The following is a 21,884-nucleotide window of genomic DNA, read 5'->3' on the forward strand; positions in this document are numbered from 1 at the left end:
ACTTAAATACCATAAAACAACTTATCTAAAACCAGCAGCAGTAGTACCATAAATGACAAAGCCTTATAATTGAAGTCAGGAAATAGATGAGGACTGTTTTAGTTTTCTTGGCTGCTCAAGCAAATAGCATGCAAGGGATTGGCTTTAACAATGGGAATTTATTAGCGCATGGTTTTAAGGCTAGGAAATAATCCAGTAATCGAGGCAATGCTGTCTTCCTGAAGACTCGCTGTCCCAGGCTGGCTGCCGGTAATCCTTGGTGCTGGCTCTTCTACCATATGGCAAGGCTCTCCCTTCTCTTTCTGGTTCCATTGAATTTCAGCTTCTTGCTTTCCATTGGCTTTTTCTTTCTGTGTGTCTGAATTTTATTTTGCTTATAAACGACTCCAGTATTAGGATTAAGACCTAATTAGGATTAAGACCTGATTCAGTTGGGCTACATCATATCTGAAGCAGCCTCATCAAAAAAGTCCTGCTTACAGAGCGTTCACACCCACAGGAATGGATTCACTTTTAACAAAATATGTTAATTTAAGAAAACGATCAATACACTTAGAACAACCAAAAATGGATATCTTATTTCACTTTATCATAGACATATTTAAATAAAGTATCCAAATAATCATTGTAAAACCCGTGTTTGCACAGTAAGTTTCATAAACCAATTTAAAATTAAGGCAACAAGGGAAAAATCTACAAGTTCAGATGACAGAGATTCTTAAATTCTAAATATTAAAGACTAACTTAAATACCATTTGATTAGCTGTCAATACTAGAGTAATGACCTTTGTTACTAAACATTTTCCTGATTTCAGGAAAATATAAAGATACGAATGTTTTTACAATTAACATATGAATATCTTCACCACCTAAAAGGGTATCTTAGTTAGCTTATCCATAGGCATACTTAAATAAAACATTTAAATAATCATTGTAAAGCCTGTTTGTACAATGTTTTATAGACCAATTTAAAATTAAAGGAAGGAAGGAAAAAATCTACAGATACAGATATCAGAGTTTCTTACATTCTAAATATTAAACACTATCTTAAATACCATTTGATTAACTATCAAAACTGTGTACATTCTCAGAATATCAAGTAGAAAGTTATTACAAATATTAACTTTGCTGTAGTAGTGACCTACATTACTAAACATTTTCAAATTTTTGATTTCAGGAATTTATAAATTCCTGCCTGTGTGTTTTTTGTTGTTGTTGTAAAATATAACATATATATGAAAAGCAAAGAAAGAAAAAAGCAATAATTTTCAAAGCACCCTTCACCAACCAGCTACAGAACAGGTCCCAGAGTTTGTATCAAGGAATGAATTAACTTTAAGAACATGTTTTTTTCTGGGGTACATACAGCTTCAAACTACCACAAGGATATTTGCTACCAACATTAATATTTAATATTTTTGGAAGTTCTAGAAAATGTAATAATAGAGTAAAATGATATGATCGAATAGTATAATAATATAATATATGTTTTATATAATAATAGAATAACTGATATGAACATTGGAAAAGAAAAACTGAAATATCTCTTTCTGCTGATGATAGAATTATACACTTAGAAAACCTGGGACCTGTAGCAGAAAAAAAAAGATTAAAATCAATAAGACAATTTGGCAAGGAGGATGGATACAAGACAAACATACAAAAGTCAATAGCTTTTACAATAATTACTTAGATTTTTTCTGACTGTGCTTATGGATAAGCTACTAAGATATCCCTTTTAAGTAGTTAAGATTTCCACATGTTAATTGTAAAAATATTTGTATCTTCATAGTTTCCTGAAATCAGGAAAATATTTAGTAACATAGGTCATTGCTACAACAATGCAGATATTTGTAAGAATTTTCTACTTGATATTTTGAGAACATTCATAGTTTTAACAGTTGGTCAAATGGTATCTAAGTTAGTATATAATACTTATAATTTAAGAACTTTGCTATCTGAATTTTGTAGATTTTTTTTCTTGTTGCCTTAATTTTAAATTAGTTTATGAAACTTACTGCACAAACACAGGCTTTACGATGATTGTATGGATACCTTATTTAAATATGCTTATGATTAAGCTAACTAAAGATATCCATTTTCGGTTGTTTTAAAGTGTATTGTTAGTTTGCTTAAATTAAAAAAATTATTTTAAGTCAATAGTTTTCTTTCACTCAAGCAATAAAGCACCTAGAAACGGAAATGGGAAAATCTTCCCAGTTGTATTAGTGATAAAGACTATAAAACCCTCAGGAATACATTTACTTAAAAAACAGCACAGACCCTAAATGATGAAAATTATAAAAGAAAATTTGAAGGCATAATATGAACTTTCCTAAAAGTAATAAATACGATAAAATAACTTAATGTTTACATGAAAAAAAAATTAGTGCTTATGAATAGCCAAGGAAAGTGTGGGAAACAAGAATGGAGAGGGGATTTGTATTGGGGGCCATTAGGACACACCACAAGATCAGGGTCCTCTAATCAGTGTAGCGTAGGTATAGAAACAGACAAAGTGATTCATGGGGCAGAATAGAAAGTCTAAAAATAGATGCCAATATGAACAAGAAAGTGTATGACAAAGAAGAAGTTGGGTTCCTTGGGAAAAAGATGGATCATTTGATAAATGATGTGTGCATGTATGGCTCTCCATCTTATATCATATATAGAAAAATTCATGATATTCCTTATTCCAGGAATTAAATATAAAAACTAAAGCTGACTAAGACATAGCTGAAGAAAATGTAAAGAGCTACATCAGTTTTGGAAAGCAGCCTACAATATCTCTTACAGTTATAAATGCATGTGCCCTTGGGCACAGCAATCTGGGGACACTAACAATTAGTGTCCTAAGGCTAAGAGTGTTTATGATGACATGGCCACCAAGCAATGTCCCATCATGGTAGGGGGCCAACAAGCTATAGTGTTTTACAGAACAGAACGTTACACTGTTTTATAAAAAGCTTACTGAGGCTTTACCAGTCGGATTGGAGAGATTTTCCACAGGACCGGCAAGGTGCAAAAGAGAAATTCAGAAAGTGGGAATGACATGACCTGCTTTTTTAAAAGAAATCACGAACCATCCCTGTCACACAAGGATGTACATATATACGTGCACAGGCTTGGAGAAAATGCAGAAAGGACAGGTCAATTCTATGTATGTTTGCCTTTTTCTTGTTAAATTGTAAAAGCATTTTGCATATGTTAGATATTAACTCTCTCTCAGCTATATTGTCTATATTTAAGTCCTTATTCCTTATGCATATTTTCTGAATATGATATAAGGTAGAGAACCATACATGCATACACTATTTATTAAATGATCTATCCTTTTCCCATGGAATCCAACTTCTGCTTTGTCATACGCTTTCTTGTTCATATTGGCATCTATGTTTAGACTCTCTGCTCTGCCCCATGAATCAGTTTGTTTATATCCCTACACCACACTGATTAGAGAGCCATGGTTTTGTGGTGTGTTCTGATGGCACCAAATGCAACCCCCTCTCAACTCTTGTTTCCCACACTTTCCTTAGTCATAAGCACTATTTTTTCATGTAAATCTTAAGTTGTTTATCCTATGTATTCATTTTAGTAGAATTCATATTATGCCCTTCAAATTTTCTTTTATAATTTCATCATATAGGACCTGTGCCTTTAAGTAAATGTGTTCCTAAGGGTTTTATAGTCTTTATCACTAACGCAATTGGAAATGTTTTCCAATTTCCATTTTTAAGTGTTTTGTGCTTGAGTAGGGGAAAGCTATTGACTTTTGTATGTTTATCTTGTATCAAGCCTCTTTGCCAAATTGTTTTATTGATTTTAATCTTTCCTGCTATAGTTCCAGGATGTCTAAGTACATAATTATATCATCAGCACAAAGAGATATTTTTTTCTTTTCCAATGCTCATATCAGTTATTCTATTACATTTTGTAGAACCTCCAAAAATATTAAATAATAATGTTGGTAGCAAGTGGGAGTGAGGCTGGGGTCAGTGTCAGGGAGAGATAAAGAGAATGAGGATGGAGGGGAAGTTGGACAAACAAGGAAGAGGGAAAAAGGCTGGCTCTAAAATCAGTATGTATCACATCCAATGTCATTCATGCATTTGGGTATAATTATACATGCGTTTATGCTAAGAAAATTAAATAAAATTAGGACTTAACAGTAAAAAAACACTGTCTGCAACTGTATAACCACAAACTCAGGGACCAAAGGAGAGTCTCAAGAAAATACATGAGATTTGAAGGGGAGATGAAGTGGGAAAACAGTAACAATTTAAGAATGATGAATGTTCCCCAAAAGAAATGAAGAAAGATCTAAATAAATGGAAAGACAACCCATGTTCATGGATTGGAAGACTTAAAATCACGAAGATGACAATACGCCCCAAACTGCTCTTTAGATTCAACACAATCTCTAACAATATCCCAGCTGGCTGTTTTTCTTTTCAGAAATTGACAAGCTTGTCCTAAAATTCATATGGAAATGCAGGGAACCCAGAATAGTAAAAAAAAAAGCTTGAGGAAGAAGAATAAACTTGGAGGACTCACACTTTCTAATCCCAAACTTACTATACAACTGCAGGAATCAAGGCAGGGTGGTGCTGGCATAAGCACAGATGTACAGATCAATGGGATCGAGTTGAGAGAGTCCAGAAATAAACCCTTGCATTTGCAGTCAATTGATTTTCGACAAGGGTGCCTGGACAATTCAAGGGGGAAAAGGACAGTTTTTCAACAAATGATGCTGAGACAACCGGACATACCCAAGCAAAAAGATGAAGCTGGAGCCATCTACAAAAATGTACTTAAAGTGCAAGGGATAAAATTATAAAACCCCTAGAAGAAAATATTGGAGTAAATCTTTGTGACCTTGGATTAGGCGTTAGGCTCCTAGATATGACACCAAAGCCCAAACAACAAAAGGGAAAACATAGATAAAGGAGACCTCATCAAAATTAAAACTTTTGGGCATCAAAGAATACCATCAAGAAAGTGAAGTGACAGACCACAAAATGGGAGACAAATAATTGTGACCATACACTAGATAAGGAATTTGTACCTAGAATTTATAAAGAACTACAATTTACTAATAAAAAACAACCCAATTGAAAAATGGACAGAGGCTCTGAAGAGACATTTCTCCAAAGAAAGATATGAAAATGGTCAATAAGCATATGGAAAGATGCTCAACTTCATTAGTTTTTAGTGAATTTCAAATCCCACCCATAACGAAACACTACATCATGCCCACAAGTATGGCTCTAGTGTAAAAACACAGATGATGACAAATGTTGGCAAGGAGGTGGAGAAATTGGAAGTCTTATGCACTGCTGGTGGGAATGTAAAATGGCATAACTGCTTTGGAAAACATTCAGGAAGTTCCCCCAAAAGTTAAGCATGATTTACCATGTGCGCCAGCAAATTGACTACCAAATATATCCAAGAGAGATGAAAATATATGGCCATGCAAAAACCTGCATTTAAATGTTTATAGCAATATTACCCATAATAGCCCAAAACTAGAACAGTTCGAATGTCCGTCAATGGACGAATAGGTAAATATAATGTGGCAAAACCATACAATGGAATATTATTCATCTGTAAAAAACACGGGTGAACTTTGAAAATGTCACGTTAGGTGAAAGAAACCAGTCACAAAAGACCACGTAGTATATGACTCCACTTACATGGAACGTCCAGCCTAGGCAAATCTGTACAGACAGAAAGTAGACTCACAGCTGTCAGGGGGCAGAGGAAGGGAAAAAAGAGGAGTGACTGCTAGTGGACTTGGGGCTTCTTTTCAGTGTGATAAAAATGTTCTAAATGGGTTGTGGGGATGATTGCACAACTCTGTGGTTATATCTTGTACCCCTTAAGCACTCCCTCCCTCTTTTCCCAACCCTCAGTTCCTGACAGCCTCCAACCTGCTTTGTGTGTCTATGAACTTATCTATCCTGATGCTTTGTTTAAATGGAATCATACAATATGTGACTTTTGTGTCTGGCATAATGTTTTAGGGGTTCATCCATGTTGTAGTCTGTAGCAGAACTTCATTCTTTTTTCATGACTGAGTAATATTCCAGTGTATGGACAGACCACATTTTGTTTACCTGATGGACATTGAGTTGTGATTGTGACTAATGCTGTGATGAAAAACCGTGCCTACATATCTGTTTGAGTCCCTGCTTTCAATTCTTTGGGCCTATTCCTAGGAGTGGGATTGCCAGGTCATATGGTCATTCTATGTTTAACTTTTTGGGGAAGCCAAACCATTTTCCTCAGCGACAGCACCTATTTTGTATTCTCACCAACAATGCATAGGGTTCCAATTTCTCCATATCCTCGCCTACATGTTATTTTCCCTCTTTAAAATAATCAATAACCATTCTAGTGGGTGTGCAGTGAAGTCTCACTGTGGCTTTCATTTGCATTTTCCTAATGGCTAATGAGGTTGAGAATCTTTTTATGTTCTTCTTGGGTTGGCCATTTGTGTATCTTCTTTAGAGGATGCCTTAGTGTCCTTTGCCCGTTTTAACCATTCACCCATTGAACGTGATGTCTGGATTGTTGCCGGTTTGGGACTGTCAGAAACAAAGCTGCTCTGAACATTTGTGCAGGTTTTTGTGTGAATATAGGCTTTCATTTCTCTAAGATAAATGCCCAAAAGTGGAATTGCAGGGTTTTATGGTAAGTATATGCTTACCTTTGTGTGTGTGTGTGTGGGGGGGGGGTGTGTGGTGCATGGTCAGGGAATCAAATTTTTAATTTTTTTTTTTGCATGCTGTATAGCAGGGTCACATTTCATTATTTTTCCACGTGAATATCCCGTTATTGCAGCACCATTTGTTGAATTTGTTTGGGAAGTGCATGGGCTGGGAATCGAACCAGGGTCTCCCATATGGCGGGTGAGAATTCTACCACTGAACTACCCTCGCACCCCATATGCTTAACTTTTCTTTTTTTTAAATGGGCAGGCACTGGGAATCGAACCCGGGTCCTCTGGCATGGCAGGCGAGCATTCTTGCCCGCTGAGCCACCGTGGCCCCGTATGCTTAACTTTTTAAGAGCCTGTCTGACTGATCACCAGAGTGGCTGCACCATTCCTACCGGGATTTTGATTAGGACTGTGTGGAAAATACGGAGAAATTTGCAGAGAATTGCCATTGTCACAGATTTGAATCTTCTGACCCATGAACTGGTATACCTTCCATTTGTTAGGTCTTTAAAATTTTCTTCCAGTCAACCTTTATAGCTTTCAATTCACAGGTTTAGCATATCTTTTGTCAATTTTATCTTGAGTACTTCATATAACGTGATGCCCTTGTAAACTTTAGTTTTCAAAAATTTTCCACTTCCATTTGCTTGTTGCTAGTGTAAAAAAATACAGTTGACTTTTGTCTAATGATCCTGCATCCTGCAACCTTGCCAAATTTTCACTTAGTTGATCTAGTTGAGCTTTTAGCATTTAGAAAACCGACCCAGCTCTCTTAATTATGGAGGTGCAGAGTGAGTCGTCCAGGGAAACTGCTGTTTACATTCCTACACGTTAAGGTGCCGGATCATGGGGTACGTAACATATTGAATAAGTGCTGTTAAAGTGCTCCCCCCAAAAGGCTGCTAATTTATACCAGAGCAAGGGACACCGCCGTCTCCCTTTATCCCCTTCCAGGCCCATGGTGCTCTGCTAAAGGCTCTTGTCTCCCGTGAGCTCTCTGTGGGCAGGGGATTGGAGTATCAGCAAAGCTGAAGGAGCATCGAATTTACAAGGTGTTAGAAATCATTTCAGAAGGGCACGTTTTTGCATTGCTGTCTAAGTATGTGCAGCCAGGATTGCTTTATGCGGCCAGCTTTAAAGCGGTCAGCTTCAGCCGGTGCCCTGGTGCCCGCTCGCTGCAGGGTTGCTCCTGCCTGTGGCGCTCAGGCTAGTTCACCTTCTGCTCCGCCAGCACGGCCTCTGCAGCTGGGTCCAGGCCTTTTCCTCTTCAATCGAGCCTTTCTGAGGCCAAAGCAGCCACGTGTCAACAGTGTCATGGGCTCAGCTGTGCCCGGCACCCATCTTCTCAGGGCACAGCTTGGCCATCCAATATGCAGGGGCGTGACGCCTTCCATAGGGGATCTCCCCATGGCTTCCCGGAGCTCTTCCAGGCTGGAACCGGGGTGTGGGGAGCTCCAGCAAGGGGCCAGACCTGCTCCTGCATCTCTGTTGGTGCTTGTCCTCCTCTTCCCTGAGCTTCTGTTTGGAAATATCAAAACCCTCCCATGGATTTTCATCTCATTCAGCGAAAAAGCCGAAGCCCTGGCATGGCGCACAAGGCCCATCAGGTCTTGGCCCTGGATCTCTGCGCTGCAGTCGCATGCTGCCGTGCCCCTGGGCCTTTGCTCGTGCCTGCGCCTCCACATACATCAAGCCTCATCTCAGTGTCCGCCAGTGCCCCCTGGTGTGGTTTTCTCCACGCACACCTCACCGTGGCAGCACTTCTTTGGTCGAGCTGGTCGCTGCCTGTCCCCAGGGGCTATGTGTCCCCAGGACATGGGCTTGGACTCTTGTCAGTGCCCCATCCGCGGACGTAAGCTGGGACCTGATGTGTTACAGACACGTGGTCGTGGATGCATATGGGTCTTGGATGAATGGGGGGATACAAACTATCAAATCACCTCTAATAAAAAGTATTTCTGCTGTCCCTGTGCCCTAAGGATGGACATAATATAACAATTGGGCAGTCCAGTGGTTCTCGCCCATGGTTTGCTTCGATTTTGTTGTTGTTGTTAGATTTTTACACTAAGTGACTTTGCTTTGCTTATTTAATTTTTATTCTGATATATACCATATATACAACCTATAATTTCCCATTTTAACCACTTGCAAATCTACAATTCAAGGGTGTTAACTGCTGTGCAACCATCTCCACCATCTATTACCAAAATGTTTCTATCATCCCCAAACAGAACTCCATTTCAGTGAAACACCAACTCCCCATTTCCTATCCCCACCCCATCCCCTGGTAACCTGGGTTCTAGAGTCCAACTCTGAGTTTGCTTATTCTTATTGTTTCATATCAGTGAGATCACAGTATGTCTCCTTTGGTATCTGGCCTATGTCACTGCACATGATGTCTTCAAGCTTCACCCATGCTGTCACACCCATCAGGACTTCTTTCCCTTTCAGGGCTGAATACCGTCCCATCGTGTGGATGCACCACATTTGGTGATCCGTTCACTGGACGGACCCCTGGCTGCTCCCGTCTTTTGGCAGTTGTGATAATGCTGCTATGAACACTGAGGTGCACATATCCTTGTTTCTTTTTTTAAAACAGGAGTTCTAACGCCTGAACCCCTGCTTGTTTGGACAGGTGGCACAGCTTCCTTGGATCCCCACTGCATTCAGCATTGAAGGTTGCTGTCGAGAGTGCTGGGGTCGGCCGCTCTTTCCTTCCTTGTGGGAAACGTGACTTTCCTGCCTGGCTGCCCATGGGATTTACAGACAAGGTGAGCTCTGGTTGCTCGCCCCATGCCAGTTCCCCCCTTTTATGTGCTTCCCTGTTGCACTGGGCCTAGGAGTCTGAAGGCAGCGTCCCCAGACCCCTAACCAGCTCCGGTGAGGCTGCAGGGTGGGCGGCTTGTGAGAGCTGGGGTGCAGGAATAAGGAGGAGCCTTTCTGCTCTGGGGGCCAGTGGGTAGCGTGGGGAGGTGGTAGCCGGGAGTGCTCTAGGGCGACAGAGGCAGAGAAGACCTCACTGGCCAGGGCCCCTGCGGGGTGGGTGCAGACCAGCCCCTCCCTGCAGGGCTTTGGCAGTTGCCCCTAGCCTGGGAACTTTGTTCTGCACAAATTCTCTGAATTAAGTCCTGAGCTGTTCAAAACATAGAGAATAGCTCCTTTTCCCTTCCTGAGCCCAGGCTGACTTAATGTGTGCCAGAAAGGTTTCAGGGAAGGACCCTCATGGCCTGGGGTTGCACTGCCCAAAACTAATGCAGGCATGAGACTGCACCCAAGGGTGAGAGACATCCACTGCTCATGGCCAGGGTGTCCAGGGGCACAGGGAAGGTGCATGAAGGAAGGTCGGTCGTTTTGGCTTGGACCATGGCCAGGGTGGGGTGGAGTGGGTGGGGACGTCTGCCCGGCCAAGGGAGTGAGCACCTGTGCAGATGTGGGGACCCGGTCAGGGCATGGGTCAGACTCACGTGGGTGGGTCCTTCGTCGGACCGGGCTTGCGTGTAGCAAGGAGGAAGAGGAACCTGCCAGCAAAACCAGCAACTACCAGGGTGACCCCAGGTGCCTGGACGCCGTGCTGCCACCTCGGCTGCAGTGACCGACCGCAGAGGAGAACCCCTGTCTTCTGCCCGGGGCCTGTGCCCGGGTCAGCAGAGGGAAGGCCAAGCCAGGGCGCCTCTCTCTCACGGGGTGACTTTTGTGCCTTCTAATGCCCTTATCGAGGTATGTTTTTGATACCACGAGTGATACCACGGGCACCGCCGTCCACTCTCTATGTCTTCCGGATGGTTCCTATCAGTGGTGTCACATGACGTGCAGCCCTCTGTGCTTGAGCCCTTTCTCTGGCTCACTGTCGCGATTCACTCACGCTGCGGCGGGCGCCACGATGCTGTTCTTCACTGCCACGCAGGGCGCGGGCGGCTGTGCACGCTGTGAGCACTCCTGCCCCGGCCGCCTCCCCTTGGCGGCCACTGGATGCGTTGCCCTGGGCATCCAGGTAGGAGTTTTTGCATAGACCCGTGTTTTCCTTCTCCCTTGGGTACGGACCCAGAAGTGGATGACTGGCTCGTCGGGTGAATTTACTCTGAGGGACCATCAAGCTGCCCTCCAAAGCCGCCGCACTGCTGTCCGTTCCCACCCGCAGTTCCGGACAGTTCCGGTTCCCCCATATCCTCTCCAGCACTTGGCGCCACCTGTCCTTCACCGAAGCTGTTCCCGTGGGGGCCAAGTGGAATCTCACGACAGCTTTAATCCGCACTTCTCTATGAACTCTTGATGCCATTTTTGTTTCCTGGCCCCTCAAGCAAATACCAGGTAATGGGTTGGGTTAAACAATGGGAATTGATTCACTCACGCACTGAGGCTGGGAAAAAGGCCAAATCCAGGCGGCATCCGGCGATGCTTTCTTCCTAAAGACCGAGGCATCTGGGGCTGGCTGCCGGCGACCCTCGGGGCTGGCTCCTCTGCCACATGCACGGGGCAGCCGCTCCCTTCTCTTCGGGGTTCTGCTGGCCTTCAGTCTCTGCTTCTGAGGCTTGCTCTCTCTCTGTCTGAATTTCATTCCACTTATAAAGGGCTCCAGTAAAAGGATGCGACCCACTACCCTGAGAAGTGGGTCACACCCTAACTGAAGATGCTTCGTCAGAAGGTCCTATGTCCAATGGTTCACGCCACAGGGATGGGTTAGATTTAAGAGCATGTTTTCCTGGGGTAGATACAGCTCTAAACCACCACGGATGCCAAGCATTTTTACCCATGTACTTATTGGCCATTTGTATGTGCGTTTTGGAGAAACATCTTTTCAAATATTCAGGTTCTTTTTAAATTAGGTTATCTGTAATGCACACACATACCACACACAAATTCTCTTTTCCCTTTTTTTTTTTTTTTTTGACGTGGACAGATTCCAGGAATCGAACCCGGGTCTCCGGCATGGCAGGTGAGAACTCTGCCACTGACCCACCATTGCCCGCCCCAGACAAATTCTTGATACAAGTCTTTTATCAAATATTTTATCCCAGTCTGTGGCTTGTCTTTTCACTTTCTTAACAAAAATTTTCATCTTTTTTCTTTTATTGCTTGTCTTTGGGTAACATAGCTAAGAAATCTTTACTTAACTCAACATTGCAAAGATCTACCTTATTTTTTCTTTTCTAATAATTTTATAGTTTTCTCTTACAGCTAGAATAATTTAATTTTCATGAATGGTGCAAGGTAAAGGTCTGATTCATCTTTTTCGCATGTAGATGTCCAGTTGTTCCAGCACCATTTGTTGAAAAGACTGTCTCTTCCTGCTTGAGGTGCCTTGGCTCCCTTCTTAAGAGTCACCTGGCCATGGGGGGTGGACTCACAACCCCGTCCTTACAGGCAGGGGAAACATGGATACAGACAGAGAGACAGAGGCAGAGGGACAGCCAAGGGAGAGACTGAGTTAAGAGGCCATGTCAGGGAACACCACAGAGGTCACAGAAGTCATGAAGGTCCGGCCACACCAGAAGCCTGGAAAGAGGCGGGGACAAGGTCTGCAGCCCTCTCAGGAGAGGCCCAGCCTGCCACACCTGCTTTGAGATTGGAGGAGCGAGACAACACGTCTGTCACCTGAGCCACCTGGTCTGCATGCCCTGACCCGGCTCTGCCCTCTCCTGACCCTCACCTCGGCAGCGGGGGTCCAGGTGCCCTGGAGAAAAAGGCAGACTGACCAGGGCCCCTGGCGGAGATTCCAACTGAAGCCACACTTCTGGGGGGGGGGAGCGGGTAGCTAGACGTGGGTGCCCCTTCCGAGAGGGCACATCTGCGATGGCGGGGGGCTCTCCCAGAGTGGGGTGGGGGTGCCGGGATGAGGGTGGGGCCTGTAGGAAGAGCAGGAAGGCAGGACCACACCTGCACCCTCAGCAGGTGGGAGGGTGGCCCAGCCACACTTATCTGTGGCATCATTTGCAGTGAGATAATGTTCATTCTTTTTTTTTGCATGAGCAGGTACCGGGAATTGAACCCGGGTCTCCGATATGGCAAGCGAGAAGTCCGCCTGCTGAGCCACCGTGGCCCGCCCAATAGTGTTAATTCTTATGTGGCAAAGTCTGTTCATTTTCCCGTAACATGTGGTGAATACTTTTCCACGTTGGGAGCTTACTTCGGTGTCTCTGTGAAGAGAAGTGTTGAGTGTTTATGGCAGAATCTGTGCATTTTGGCTTGAGCACTGCGATAAGTGCTTCCAGTTTTTGCAAACCGCCCTGATCAGAAGCTTTAACTCTTCAAGTACTCAAGGTTGTCAGCCTTTTTCTTTGAGAACTGCCTGGTTTGGGGTGGGGGGAGTATGACTGCAAGTGCCCCTTCCTCCCCCCAAGCTTGGTAAAGCTGGGGAAATGCTGGTTTGGTCCCAACCAGGGCTGGGCTGAGGATGTGCAAGAGTCGGCCCTGCCTCCCGGCGTCACCCATTCCTGGAGCCCACCTCCGGACAGATGCTGGGTCAGAAGGGACCTGCCTTTTGCTGCTCCTTATTTTCTGCCAACCAGCCTGTGTGTGTGTGTGTGTGTATGTGTCACGGGATGCTGGTGTGTGCATGTGTGTGTTGTAGGGCACTGACACGTGTGTGTGTGTGTCATGGCGCACTGGCATTTGTGTGTGTGTTGTGGGGCACTGGTGTGTGTAAATTGTGGGGCACTGGCGTGTGTGTGTGTGTCGCAGGGCATGTATGTGTGTGTTGCAGAGTGCTTGCATGTGTGTTTGTGTGTCGTGAGGCACTGGTGTGTGTGTGTGTTGCAGGGTGCTCGTGAGTTTGTGTGTCTGCCTGTCGAGGGTCACTGGCTTCCCTGTGATGCTAGAACAAAGGCCCGGGGGCCTCATCCTGCACTGTGTCACAGGACCTTTGTCTTGCTGCCATAAAAATGTGGCTGGGGTAGGGGTCCTGGAGCCACATGTGGGGACAGCACCTTCAGGTCTCCCCAGCTGCCCACCGGTGGCAGGGATGGGTGCGTCCGTGGAGGTGATCAGTTATCAGCTGCGCTCTCCCCAGTAATGAGTCTGCATGCGGGGCGTCGACCCCCTGCTCGGGGCACGTGGGGTGTGCGTGGGCGCACGGGTGTCTGGCCTGGCTCATGCTCCTGGCTCCCCGGTGCGGCGCTTCAGCTCTTCTGCAGGCCCCCAGGGCGAGCCCAGCGCTTCTCCCCACGCGGGACCGTTCCCCCCGAGGCGAAGGCAGCGGCTCCGGGTCTGAGGGCTCGCAAAGTGGCGGCGTCAGCTCTGTACCGCAGCGCCACCTCCCCATCCGAGGCGCGGCCGCCGAACACTCGCGGTCGCCGGCAGTCCACCCGGGCCCGACTCCAGGGACCTCTGAGGCTCGGATCGCCCACGCCTGATTCCCGACGGACGCAGCCTTTGCGTGGGAGAGGACTGCAACCACCTTCACGGGGAGCGTCTGGGGTCGTGGTGGGACTTATCAGCCACGAGATCCCCACGCATTCGTGCCGGACGCGGGGGCCGTCGGGCGCACAGTGGTGAGGCCGCGACTCAGCTGTCCCCGCGCGCCTGGGGAAGAAGCTGGGTAGGAGAAGGAACACGGCGGTTCCCTTACAGGTCCTGGCGCCACCAGGCAACAAAATGAGTGGGCGGGACTTTAGACTCCGAGCTCAGGACCTGGTCCCAGGACAGGAAAGTTTCTCCTCACCGGCTCTCATCTCTTGAGGCTGGTGTGAGATGCTGTGTCCCCCAGATCAGCTGCCGGGATGGTCTGAGACCTGAATTTCAGTGCAAACCGGGTGGGCAGTGACTCCAGGGCTTCTGGTGCTGGAGAGGAGGCAGGCTGTAAGACAGGGCTTGGCATGGGCTTGCACTGTGCAAATAGAAGCTCTCCCCCCGGGGGGGTCCCCTCTCCTGTTTGCATGTCCTGGGCCTGCCTCGCTGGGCACCTGGCTCGGATAGCACCGAGGTGGCCCGGTTGCTGCAGCCAAACCTACAATTAGAATGGGATCCCAGCAGGTCTGTGAGGCAGGTACAAAACCTCACCTGAGAAAAGAAGGCTTAGCTCCTGCATGAGAAGTCTGCAAGGCTGGTCTTCGGTGAAGCTGGAAGACTGGGCCTATGTGTGCGGCTACCAGACCTGGAGGGAAGCACGTACTTTTAGCTGGACCGGGAACACTGAGCTGTGGCCATTTGAGAGACTCTGAATTCAAGGTTTCTAGGGGAAGAAGCTGGAAGTGTTTCTAAGATTTTTCCTTGGCTGGTTGACTGAAACTTGAGTTAAAAAATTGCTCACCCTGAGTGAGGCTGAGATGCTGGAAATGCCTTTGGGAAGTTGTGACATAATTGCAATTATTAATTCTAATATTTTCCAATTATGGATAAGAAATAGACAAATAATAAGGGGAACAAAGGTTAAAATAAATTGAGTAGATTGAAATACTAGTGGTCAATGAAAGGGAGTGGTAAGGGGTATATCATGTATGAGTTTTTTCTTTATTTTGCTGGAGAGATGCAAATGTTCAAAAAAATCATCATGGTGGATGAATACACAACTATGTGATGATACTGTGAGTCTGATTATAATGACAAGAATGTTTGTATGTCAAGAATGTACGTTTATTCAATGTTTATAATAAAAATATTTTTTTAAAACATCAATGCAAAACACTAAATAAAATATTAGTTAACAGGATGAAGCAGTTCATTAAAAGAATCACCCTGAAACCAAGAATGGTTTACTTGTGGAATGCAAGGATATTCATTTATAGAAAATATTTTAATATAAGTCATCTTATTAACTGTTTTGGTTGGCTAAAGGAGCCGGTATGTGATATAACAGAAATGAGTTGACTTTTACAAAGGGGATTTATTAGGTTACAAGTTTACAGTTCTAAGGCCATGAAAATGTCCAAGTTAAGGCATCATGAGGAAGATACCTTCTCTGGGGAAAGGCAGCAGGCATCCAGGGCTCCCCTGGCACATGGGAAAGTAAGTGGTGACGTCTGCCGGTCCTTCCTTCCTGGGTTCAGGTTTCAGTAGCTCTCTCAGCTCCTCTGGGTCCTTCTTGCTTCTCCCGGGGTATTTTTCTTCTCTGAGCCCCTCCAAAATGTCTGTCTTTTATCCCCTCATAAAGGACCCCAGAAAGGGGATTAAAGACCCTGCATGAATGGGCGGGGTCACATCTCCATGGAAACAACCCAATGAAAAGGTCCCGCCCACAATAGGTCTGCCGCTCCGGGGTGGCTTACCACGGCCTTCACCGGGCGAGTTAGGAGCTCCGAACCTGCGCATGAACAGATGAGATTAGACGGCAACTCCTCCGGGGCTCGAAAAGGCATTCGATACCGTTGATTTATATTTTCTTTGTTCAGATAAAATTAACGTGCAGTCAAATGCATGGGTCTTTTCATGTTCTAAACGGTGTTACCTACATTAAAGTTGCCAGGCTTTTTCCTGAACCATCTCCCGGTGGCCTCAGTGTGTAGCCCTGTGCGCGGGGCGTCCTCGGGCCTGGCCGGGCAGCTGGCTGAGCCACGGAGCCAGCTGCGCACGTCCCTGCGTCGGACGCTGCGCGCGGCCGCATTTTGCCCGCTGCTGGGGTGCTGTCCTCGCGGGGCAGGGCCCGCCGCCCGGGCCCATCTGGCCGCCCCTCCCTCAGCCTCCTTCCGCCTGGATGTTCTTGAGGCTTTCCGTCGCGGACACGCTTAAAACCACGTTTTGTAGACCGTTTCACAACTGGGGCGTCATCTGATGGTTCCTTACTGACGGTTTCAGGGTGTGCCTTTTGTTGGGGGTATCGGGAAGGGGGCGCTACGTTCTCGCGCCCCCTTCCCGGCAGTTCCAGTGAGCGGCGCTCCTTTCTGCCTTGTAATTACTAAGGATTTTATGGAAAAGTACTTTGAGACCATGTAAACATCCCACATTTCATAAAACATTTAACTGATCTGTTCATGCTTCTATCAGTATGGATTCATGAATTCTTTTTTTATTCAAAGGCGTATGTTGCCTACTTTCATTTCCTAATTTTGTAGCTCAAAGTGCCCCATCTTTGGCCACAGGAAGCCCGGGGAATGGCACCAGCGTCCCTGGCATGGAGGGTTAGCAGTCTGCCCCCGAACCACCCGCACACTGCCCTGTGCCCTTTTGATGTGTCCCCTCCAACGCAGAACCCTTCACCTCTGAGAAAGGCTTATCTTCTACTTTCCCTGTGATCAGACACTTCTCTCCACATCCCTGGCTCCTCTAAGTGGAGAGGATGGAGTTTTGATGCACATACTAAAGGGTACAATTCGATGATATCTATGCACCCATGTACCCAATTTCCTAATCAAAATAGGAAACATCTTCATTATCCCAGACAAGTTATCTTGGCCCCTTTTAGATTATCCCCAGCTGTCCGGAGCAATCACTGTCCAGGTTTCTATCCCCACAGCTTAGCTTTGCCTGTTCTTGAACTTCACATGAATAGAGCCATATAATTTACATATTTTTGTGTCTGGCGCTTTTTTTTTTTTTCTCCATCAAATAATTTTAGTAAGGTTTTGCTTGAAATTGTGTTACATTTTATAGAGTCCTCAGTACGGGTAAATGCAAAAATGAAACCACACTGAATTTGCTTTGGTATTAAAAGGGAAATAGACATTTTTCCACTTCTCTTTTCTTAAAGCATTTCCAAAAGAAAACAAACCTGTAATTGCAAATCCTTTCCCTGTCCCTTTGGGATGTATGTAAATCTTTTGTAAAGGTACATAAACACTTCTTATCAATTTTACAATCCAGGAAACGTCTTTCTTAACAGCCTGGGTACCATGTCTTTGAGTCTGGTGCTTTTAACCAAACTAATGTCTCTGGGATTAACCTGTGTTGTAGCATATATATGTGTCGTGATAATTGTGTCAACCAAGAACATACGCTTGGCTTCTAACCCCTGGGACTAGCTGAGCAACTCTATTTGGAAAGCGTCTCTTTGCAGACATAGTCAAGATGAGGCCCTAAATCCAATAAGTTGGGGGTCCTTATAATGACAGAGAAATTTGGGCAGACAGACAGACATGGAGGGAAGAAGGTCACGTATGAAGATGGAGTCAGAGACTGGACCAGTGCTTCCACAAGCCAAGGAACCCCAAGGATCTGCTGGAAACTGCCAGGAGCCGGGGAAACATAAGGACTGAGACAGCCTGATTGTACTGACGCCTCAACTTTGCACTTCCAACCTCCAGAACTGCGAGAGGATGAATTTCTCCTGTTTTAAGCAACTCAGTTTGTGGTGCTTTGTTTCAGTGGCCCGAAGAAACTAATACAACCAGTAACTCATTCTTACATTTGCTGAGTATTCCATTGCATGAATACGCCACAAATTCCTCATTGATTCTACTGTTAATGAACATTTGGATTTTTTCCCATTTTTGGCTATTATGAATAAAGCTCCTGTAGATGTTCTTGTACAAGTCCTTTTGTGGTTATATATTAGGTTTTCATTTCTTTCAGGAAAATGGGTGGAATTTCTGGGTCATGGGGTGAGGGTATAACTGGGAAAGAAATGTACATGTTCCAGTTTCTCTACAACCTCACCAGCATTTGGTGTGGACACTCTTTTTAACTTTAATTATTTCAGTGGATGTGAAAGGATATCTTCTTATAGTTTAAACTTCATTTTTCAGCAGTTTGATTATCCTGTTCCTTATACAGGGTCTCAGTGTTTGGATACACTGAACTTACTGGAGCTGTATGTTGAAGTTTTTCACAAAATTTGGGGGATTTTCAGGTATTAATTCTTCAAAAAAAGTTCTACTTCATTCTGTCTTTCCTCTCTTTCTAGAACTCCAACTACAGGTCAGACCTCTCAAAACTGTGCTGTAGGTCACTTAGGCTCTCATAATCTTTTTTCAATAGTTTTTCAGTCTCTACTTTGGGTAACCTACAATGCTTTTTTCCATGCTCATTGACACTTTCAATATTTAATCTGCTATTTAGCACATCCAGACATTTCTTTCATTCAGACATTTGTTTTCCAGTTCAGACTTTCCTGTTAGTCCTTTTTTTAATAGTTTCCCTTTCTCTGTTGAGATTTCTCATTTGTTTATCATTATATCCATTCTCTTCTTTAAATCCTTGGATGTATTTACAGCAGCTGTTTTAAAGATCTAGTTTGCTAATTCCGAAATCTTGAAATCTGAGAATTTGCTGTTTCTATTGACTTCTTTTTTTCTTGATGATGGGTCACTTTTCCCAGCTTCTTCACATGTCTAGTAATTTTTTATTGTACAGTAGACATCATGGTTTTATCGTGTGGTAAGGAGTATTTGTTTTGTACCTTTTACAAGATATTAAGTTTTGACCTGACAGGCAGTTAAAATACTAGGGGATCCTCGTGGTCATGTCAGACTTGAATTATGCTTTGTAAGAGTGGATCTGTTTCAGTTTTGTCTTTTGACTTAAGATTTGGTCCTTATTTTGGCGTGTTGTGGTTAGTCATAAAAGCATGGCTTTTCTGGGGTCTCAGCTGATTGCCTGAGGTACTCAGTGAAGTTTCTCCACTGAAGGTGGCTTCAGTGTCACCTAGTTCTGCACAACCGTTGATACCTCCAGTTAGTTCTCAGCCCCTGCAGCCACTGTGTTAGGTCTCACCGTGGATTGATCTGAAAGACACAGCACAGTCGTTGGCCAAGGAAGAGGGAATCCCACGCAGCTTCTGCACTCTCTTTCTGTGCCGCTCCCTTCTCTTCAGCATGCTTCTCTATCAACTGTAGCCACTTCAGTAGCCCTGAAGTCCAGCTGCTGCTTTCTTAGCTCAAGGAGGCTGCCAATCTCTGTTCTGACTGCACCTCTGCATCTTGCCCCAAGATAAAACTTCACCTCTTCCCCATGATAAAAATTCAAGGTACATGTGGGACTTATCTCATGCATTTCCTTCTCTCAAGGAGCACAGTCCTTTGCTGCCTATTTTCCAATGCCTGGAAGTAGTTGATTTATACATGTGGGCTAGTTTTATCATTGTCCATGGCAGGTTAAGGATAAATCCAGCTGTTCTGCCATGGGCAGAATCACATCCATTCTTGATAAAGTTCTCTTAACATGATGACATACATTAATGTTAGCCCCTCAATCATCCCTGTTTCTAATGGGGAAACACTAGAAGCAGCCCAATTAAGATAAAAATAAAAAAAAAAAGCTCAGGAAGGTTAAGCTCCCCATCTCTGTTACCAACATTTTTTTTTTGAAATTAGAAAAGACAAGGAAATGACATGTGAAAATTGCAAAGGAGGACATATAATACCACTTTTTGCATTTGATATGATTAAATCTCTGGAAAATCCAAGAAGATTGGTTTAAATTATTTTACAAACATTATTTGCCTGTGCTGGGGCAAACGTAACATAATTATTAGCTTTCATCTACGCAAAAAACATGTTAGCTTGTTGGCAGAAAGGATAATGAGAGAAAAGATCCCATTTGCCATAGCCATGAAAAGTTAAAATACCTAGGAATGCATCTACCAAAAAAGAAATGAATAAGATCCAAAGAAAGAAAACTCTATAATGCCACTGAAGAACCCAAAAGAAGACCTGAATGAATGGAAAGATGAGACATGTTCTTGGATCAGAAAATTCAATGCCATAAAGATGACAATCTCCACTTTTAGGAATTTATCCTCCAGACATGTTTTGCATGTGTGTGAAATGAAGCATATTCAGAGCTATTCATCATAGCATTATTTGTAAGAGCAAAATGCTCTTGGGCAAGCACCAAGATCGATGGGCAGGAGAAAACAAATCAAAGCGCTGAGGGTATAGCATTTGGCCATGTGTGACGTGTAAGTGTACAGTTTTGTATGTTAAAAATGTTTTGGCTTGGGCGGGCCACGGTGGCTCAGCAGGCAGAGTTCTTGCCTGCCAGGCCAGAGATCTGGGTTCGATTCCTGATGCCTGCCCATGCCAAAAAAATTTTAAAAATTGGCTTTAAGTAACAGGAAACCCAACCTGGCCTGGTGTCAACAAATAAAGGCTTATGTTTCTCACAAGGGGCCCAGAGAAAGTGGACTCTGTCCAGCTACACAGTGCAATAGTTCATCATTGTCTTCCTCTTTAGACTCCACCATCCTTAGCAGACTGGACAGTTCTCCTGGTTGCAAGGTGTCTGCCTCATCTCCAAAAATCACAGCCGAGTTCAAGTCAAGAAGAAAGGGGGAGAGGAAATAGGCCAGGCCAACCACATCCTTCCCACCTTTAGCAGGAAAACAGAAGCTCTCACAGGGCTCCCCTCAGGGGCTGGTTCCTAGTCCACTGGCCAGAACTGAGATCCCCTGAGCTGCAAGGGGGACCCCTGCAAGAGAGACGGAGTATTTGACTTTCAAGATTCTCTTTCACTATTACAAGGAGTGCTGTGTAAGTCAATTCACTGCGTTCTCCATAGCTTGAGGATGCTTGGAATATCTTCAAATACTTAGAGTATCTTCAAAAAGCTACACAGGAAACTGGTAACTCACTAACTCTGAGGTGGGAAATGGGAGGGATACTTTATTCTATCTTGTGCATGTGATAGGGTGTGCGTTTATTCTGCATATAAGAAATACTGTGACATATACAATTAATAAGTAGGATTTAGAAAAAAAAAAAAGAAGAAGAAGCCAATCTTGGTTGCAGCTAGAAGAAGAAACAAAAAATCGGGAAATCATAACCTATACCAAACTTGAAAATCTGTTGTATAACTACTTGTTAAAACGTACTTGGAAACTCATTGTATTTTTGTATATATGTTATATTTCATAATAAAAAAAAAAAAGTTAAAAAAAGAAGCCAATAGCAGAAGAATGGATTTAAAATGCCATATTCAGATGCTTTAAAATAAGAACTAAATAATCTTTATACTAAAGTAGAATCTACAAGGCAAATTTAAAAATACTTAGAACTTAATGATAATGAAAACTCTATAAATTAAAATGTGTGGAATACTTTTAAAATAGTATTAGAGACAATCGAATATATTTGAATATGTTTGTATGAAAACACTAAAGGCTGAAAACAAATGAGCTAAGTCAAGGATCTATAAAAACAGCACACAATAAATTAAAAAAAATAAAGAATAAAGGAAATAATAAAGACAAATCAATTAAAGAGCAAACAACATCAAACTAGAAATGATGAACAAAATAAAATCTGGATCTCTAAAATTTCTTTTAAGATGATTAAAGAAAAGGAAGAGAAATAAACAA

The 21,884-nt window shown here is 43.9% G+C and overlaps 1 long non-coding RNA gene across 1 annotated transcript; it reads right to left on the bottom strand.

The window, feature by feature from the left end:
• Positions 1 to 291: 291 nt before the first annotated feature.
• LOC143655225 (uncharacterized) lies at positions 292 to 16,181 on the bottom strand. The gene is made up of 3 exons (XR_013162120.1): positions 15,610 to 16,181; positions 14,717 to 14,810; positions 292 to 358 (listed from the first exon to the last, which is right to left on the bottom strand). It is a non-coding gene; the product is annotated as an uncharacterized LOC143655225 (long non-coding RNA).
• Positions 16,182 to 21,884: the final 5,703 nt, after the last annotated feature.

This window comes from Tamandua tetradactyla, chromosome 14 (assembly GCF_023851605.1).
Source record: "Tamandua tetradactyla isolate mTamTet1 chromosome 14, mTamTet1.pri, whole genome shotgun sequence".
Taxonomy (NCBI): domain Eukaryota; kingdom Metazoa; phylum Chordata; class Mammalia; order Pilosa; family Myrmecophagidae; genus Tamandua; species Tamandua tetradactyla.